Source organism: Pinus tabuliformis, chromosome 1_2, assembly GCF_031772625.1.
Source record: "Pinus tabuliformis cultivar Carrire ecotype Pingquan chromosome 1_2, CPIR1, whole genome shotgun sequence".
NCBI classification, from domain to species: Eukaryota; Viridiplantae; Streptophyta; class Pinopsida; order Pinales; family Pinaceae; genus Pinus; species Pinus tabuliformis.
In genome coordinates this window covers 872039322-872045881 of record NC_142298.1, presented here as the reverse complement: position 1 = coordinate 872045881, position 6560 = coordinate 872039322, and the positions used below count along the sequence as shown (strand labels likewise).

Sequence of the window (6560 nt, the reverse complement as noted above, 5' to 3'; positions counted from 1 at the left end):
TCTACACCTTAAAAATCTCCAAATCCCACAGAAAAATGTAAGGGAAAAATCAACCAGAGATATCTTGAAACTGTCAAAATTATACAAATATCACCAGACTTTCAGAGATTCTGTTCTTTAAATTCAGCAAATGTTAGGAAGAACAGTGGCTGTAGATAAGTGTAACCACAGAAAATACAAGTTTGTAGCCTTGGGGCTAGATCATTCTTTATGGAAGTCGCTGTAGAAAATACAAAGTTGGCCTATGCAGGTCACGAACCAACTTTAGAAAGATTGCTTTAGGCCTGGAAGTTACAAGGCTATTGGAGGAGTACACCTGGTATAGGCTCCTTCTATTAAGAAATTGAACAAGTTGATTGCATACGCCACTGAAATAAACTCAATCTTCTGTATAGGTAGTCTGCTACAGAAATATGGCAGAATACTCAAATCAATCAGCTTGCAATACTGTGTACAAGAATACTCTCCAGCAAGGTACCTTACCAACGTACATATGAATAAGACTTAACTCTTTGACCACATACAAAATTCCAACTCTACTATATTCTTGTTGACAACACAAGCATCATATATTATTCCCACTCAGCACCTAATACATGACTCGGGTTTGTACATGATATAAGGCTCAAAATCTCATTGAAAGAAGTCGAAGAAGAAGATTGGCTGCCCCCACCTCCGAAAAGCATTAAAGTAGGGGAAATTGTAGCGAACAGTAAGCAGGATCCGATCAAGCTATTGAAGCTGTTGGATATCTTCGACGGTTTGAATAAGATGAGGCCTGATTTCAATAAGCTGTTTGGAAGCAAAGGCTGCTTTGAGATTCAGAATCGGATGAGAGATCTGGTGAAGATGGTTGTTGAAGGTGCCTGCCAAATATTTTGGGAGTTGCTGACACAGGTGGAATTGCAAAGACAGAGACCAGCTAATTTGTAAGAGGAATAGCAAGTTCGGATGGATTGTGCTTTGGACTGAAGAAGAAATAGGTCGTATGAAATTTGCAGAGACAGAAACATGTAGTGGCCCAATAAACTTGATAAATGTCCCAACTTTTGGTGCTTCGGAATGCCAAAGTACTACATTTTAACTATTAAATTCCACGAGGCTTCATAACTCGTATGTCGCTCTAATATACTCAGGTGTAACCCATTTTGCTTCCTGCTCTTGCCCAAGGTCATGTGAACGTGCTTTCTCACAAAATATCCTTGACCTCAATCTACCCTATTCCCCGTTCTTAACTTCATGTTCAGCATCAGCTGTGGAGTTCTTATCGCAATCTTTACCTTTCGACGCAAAATTAGCCTCTTCCTCTAATTTTTTTTTTTCACCTGAGCAACATGTTTCTTCCCAGAAAGATGCGAGTCAAAAACAATTTGACTGTTACAAAATGCATTACACATATTACATACCTTAACTTGCGCTATTGCAGTGCCAGCATCCAATAACCTTTGCCGTTTGGTAGCTATGTCATCTATTGCTTTTGCTTTAAATTTTCTTTTCCCGGTGTTGGAATCAGAAACTTCCCCTTCTGATTTTTTTTTAATTTTGTCTGGATGTTGTGAGCTTTCTGTCGTATCCTGCTGCCGATCTGCTTCTGATTTGGTACTCAAAATACCATTTCGGTTTTCCTTGTTCTCAATCAATCCATTGACAGAAGGAACTTGTGTGACTGTATTGTTATCTTCCTTCAAATTGCTTTCTCAGAAACACAAAATTTAAAACTGAAACAGCATCTGCAACTTTTCCATGTTAGGCCAACTACTTCATTCCCCTAAAACGTATAGCTGACACGGTATCTCTGTATTAGAGCAGGCCGCACTGTATTAGAGAAGAAATGCAGAAATGCACTGTCCCTAGTTTAGCGCAGGAGAATCTAAACGTCTATGAGGCCAGCAGCGTGGACGTTGTAAAGAAAGGGCGCTGACAATGGCAGAGAATATGAAACGGTTTTGACAGATCGCAGTGGCGCAGCGGAAAGGAATATGGACAGATGCGTTATGGATAGATGCGTTATGGAACGTTAGGTATTAGAATAAATGATACTGTCGTGTCAGGAGAGAAACGTAAGAGTCAGAATGATAATTTGTTTGCTGCCACGCTCCGTGCTCTGAATTTTATTTGCTGCCACCATTCAACAATAGTCGTGATTTGTTTCCACCAGCGTTCAAAACTCAAATCAACAACAATTTCAATCGTTGAATCGACCCATTTAATTGCTTAAATTTTGCAGAGCATGGTGTACACACCATTGAAAGTAATAGTCATGCCCTTTTTAACGCAACAACAAAATAGTTTGCACACACAGATTCGATGCTTCGAGAATCGATGAGACATATATTTTTCATTACAAAGAATAATGACAGAATATGGCAGAGGGAGCAGCATTTATTTGAAAAACGGCAGCATTCAATACCATTACATTTGAAAAACTGCATTCATTTGTACAAATACTCAAAGCAGCAAACGTATTTCAGGGAGCATCAAAAACATTTATGTTACGGGTGGTATGTCGATTCAACAGAGGCATTCTTCTGCCTTCCGCTCTGGACCAAGTAATCATTCACCAAATTAATCCTTCAGAGGACAGAGGCATTGAGGACAGTGCTCAAGTCAGAATGACAAAGGCCAGTGCTCAGACCAGTTGCACAAAACTACACAGGCCACACATCATGGCTCTGATACCATGTTAAACACACATGGACAACACAAAATATATGAAGGATAAATCATGCAATGTTATTTTTATTAACAATTGATTTACATTTATAGTACAATATCTGACTCTTGGGTTTCAGATCCCAAGGTCTCTTGGACTTCTTAGTCTCTTCGGCTTCCACACTAACCCTTTAGGATTAGGTGTCCAACACAATCTACCCTCCAATATTCCATTTTTTCAATGGAAAGCTATGGGAGAATCTGGATAATCATGCCAACACTTACCATTTTTTGTGTTTATCCAATTCCTTAGTGGGTGATAGCATTTGATTATGTCTCTCTATGTACCTTGATTGACAATGTTTCCATTTGGTACATTGAATTATATCACACATCATATTTTGAATTTACATCCTTAAACAAGGATTTTCTAATGCACTTATAGTTACTCATTCACCAAGGATTTGGCATATAACTTATGAAAATTTTATGTCAACATTGGCACCCACATTTTGACCATATCCATGAATGCAGTACATGGTGGAGGATGATTTAAGTTAATAATCCAAATGAATTATTAGTGATTTACTTACAAGGTCCTTGTTACCACCTATAGGAAATGTTATTGCAACGGTAGAGGTGGTCACCAAGGGCTAATCTCCATGCCCAACACCATGATTTGATTTATTCTCAATTGAGCATGTTGCATGATATAATTCCTAATTCTTTAAGGCCATTGAAAAATACATTCAAGCCAAAACTATGACCACATTATTATGGCATGTTCAGTCTAATATCTAGTGAAACTATGGGTCAACTAGATAAACAACTCGGCCAAATACTTATGTCATCAAGCCCCCGAGCTATTGTGTCCAAAAATTAAACTACCACTCTCCCTGTTCATACCTTCAAGGTGAATTTGGTGTAATCCATCTCATCATAGAAATCAGGTCAACAACTTGGAGTCAAAATGAAAAAAAAAAAACTTGTAATTTTTTTCAAAAAATGAATAGGGGAGCCCATAAACCAAAAATAATTTGGGTGGGCCAACCAATGAAATGAATATGAAAAACTAATTTCCATGAAATATTTGTGGAGGATAGAATCTCACTCAGAAGTACCCATAAATGGATGAATTCTATTCATACTTCAACTTGAATGCACACTGCCATGCAATCAACTTCCTCCAGCTTTCTTCAATGTTGTGGATCTGATGTCACAATGTCGTTTATCGATGCCTATATTTTGTGAAAGCTTCGCACCTCTGGAATTCAGTAGTAGTTCTTCCAACAACAGTATGCTGAGAAGATACTTAATTCGATTGAGTCCCACTAGAACTTCACATTCCTAGGATCAAGTCTCGTCGGCCTAATTTTGTTATACTCATTTCTGTTCGTGGCTCTGAGCGCTTTCGATTATGGCAAACAACATGCGAGTGCACCCAACTACTGAAGACATAGGGAAAAACACAGACAAATATGAAAACGAGAAGTCGAGCTCTCCATTGGTGCCCAGGTCTAGTGTTGCATCCAAGAAAGAGAGGGTATATCTGTTGAAGATATATCTGAACTGTGTTGAGTTTTATTCTTTTTGTGTGACCTATGGTTAGAGCTGCTGCACTAGGAGATGAGCTAGGATCCCTAATGAGAGGACATATAGGACCAATTTGCAATTAAAAATCATAATTTTTCCAAATAAGAGACAAGGAATTTAAGAGTTAACCTTGGGAAATGGAGGTAATGGTGTGTTTAGATTGATCTTCATGAGACTTTATTTGTAGAGATCCCGTGTTTTCTCTTAGAGTTGTTAAAGAAATAAATAGGCATTGACTTATTGGGATGGGTTTAAGAACTGGTGGTTTGGAGACAAAAAGATTGATAGGATAAAGAAACTCAATAACAAGTGGACTCTAGCATCGAATTATAGTTTGAGCAAGTAAAAGAGGGTTATTTGGTTGAATATATAGTAGAGTGCAATGAACCTTTTAGCATTGTTGGATGATTTGATTTAATTTACAATAGAATGCAGTGAATATTTTAGCACTGTTGAACAAAAATTTGGCAACAATCATCAAGGAATGTTCTTGGCACAAATTCCATCGTGGATTAAAATGTTGGTTGTTGAGAAGGGTTTGATGAGGATCAAACCTAACAAAATGGAATATTAAATCACCACTTAGATTGGAGGGATGAAGAGAAGGGGAAAAGATGAGCTAGGGCTAGGAGGAAGCTAAAAGGGTGGATCCAAAAGAGTATATTAGAAAAGGGAAGAGATAGCTACGAGAAGAGCCAAAATTAGGGATATGATTAGGAATCGAAGAGGGAAAAGAGAAAGAAAGGAGGGATAAATAGAATGAAGACAAGGGAGGAAGGCACTAGCTTGAGGAGAGTTAGAAGTGTTAGAGTTAAAAAAGAAGATAGCACTAGAAGAGGAGTGCTAGAAGGAAGCATTAGGAGTATATTTTAGGAGTGGAGCATTGAGGAGTTGGTCCAAGATGGTGTTGTTGAGGTAAACTAAAGGCCTTAGAAGAGACATGATGTAAGGAATGTTCGAGGAGTGGTAGATGTAGATAGTTGGGAGTTTTAGGAGGCATAGATATGGAATAATCTTAACGGGATCTAAGATATTATGTGATATAATTTGATGATGATACTAGGTTTTAGGGCCTAGTTGGGTTTTCATTTTGTTGAGTATGTGCTATATTTTTTCCACAACTATCCCCAATAATGGTTGGGTGGACCCAAGGATGGTGGGTAGACGCACCCATGGTTTTTGTGCATGCTTTTGGGCATGATGGTTTTGTCCATGATATTTTGTAGATCTAGTCAAAGAACAATGGTTATGTTCTAATGCATGCTTAATGGATTGGTGTTTATGAATTCTTCATCATGTACATAATGTATTATAACATTAAAAGTAATATAATGAAAAATCAATCTAGTTTTCCGAGTTTTAGGTTCTAGGAGAAAATATCATTGTATATATTACGTTCTCGCCATTGTAATTTTTTATGTTTTTTAAGAATTAATTTGTAGGTAATTTTTTATAGGGTTAAAACCTACACATTTCAATCATGGCTACTTGATTTTAATCCTCTTTCTATGGAAAATTTTGCCACTCCATTTTTGGTTAGGCTTCTGAACCTTTCCATTCATTTGATAGGACTGGACATCTTAGCTGATATAGGGGACTTATTGGGCCACTTCATTAAGAAAACACTGAAAGGAATGAGAAGGGTATTGTCACATTTGCACGCATATGTGTGGAACTAGATCTTAATAAAGGGTTGCCTCTTAAAATCCTCCTCAATTGGAGGGACAAAGTTTATTTTCAATTGGTGGACTACGAGAACATTTCCTTCCATTGAAAGAGATGTCACCAACTTGGTCATATTTAGAGTGATTTCCCTTTTCGTTAATAACTGTATCCCCAGAAAAAAGAGTCATGGTTGGAAAAAACCAAAATATACAAAATAATCCAAGAATTCTTCATCTGACAAGAAGGACACCATGCAACAATAAAAGACTCATACCACTAATTCAACTCCCATTGACTTAGCTCAGCCACATGTAGAGCTAGCCCATCCCTCAGTTGCGCGGTCCACCCCTCAAATGAAAGAAAAAGGGACTCATATATAATCATTGTTTCATCAAAGTGTAGGCACAAATGTTTCCACGAATCTAATCACTGTGATAGCGATAATGACATAACAAATATGAGAGAACCTTTGACAATGGAATTGTCTCAAAGAAATGTTGTCATTGTCCCCCACACATTTTTTCTTAATAACTCCTTATAATGGATTGGTATCAAAATAGAAAAGGAGAAAAGGATAAACCAATGATAAATCCTAGGCTTTGAGAATAGGATTCTAGCAAATGTATTGTTTTTCAATGGTGATATGTGAA

At 37.5% G+C, this 6560-nt stretch overlaps 1 pseudogene; it reads right to left on the bottom strand.

Annotated features, from left to right (window-relative positions):
• Positions 1-1139: 1139 nt before the first annotated feature.
• On the bottom strand, positions 1140-5651 carry LOC149208723 (uncharacterized; annotated as a pseudogene).
• Positions 5652-6560: the final 909 nt, after the last annotated feature.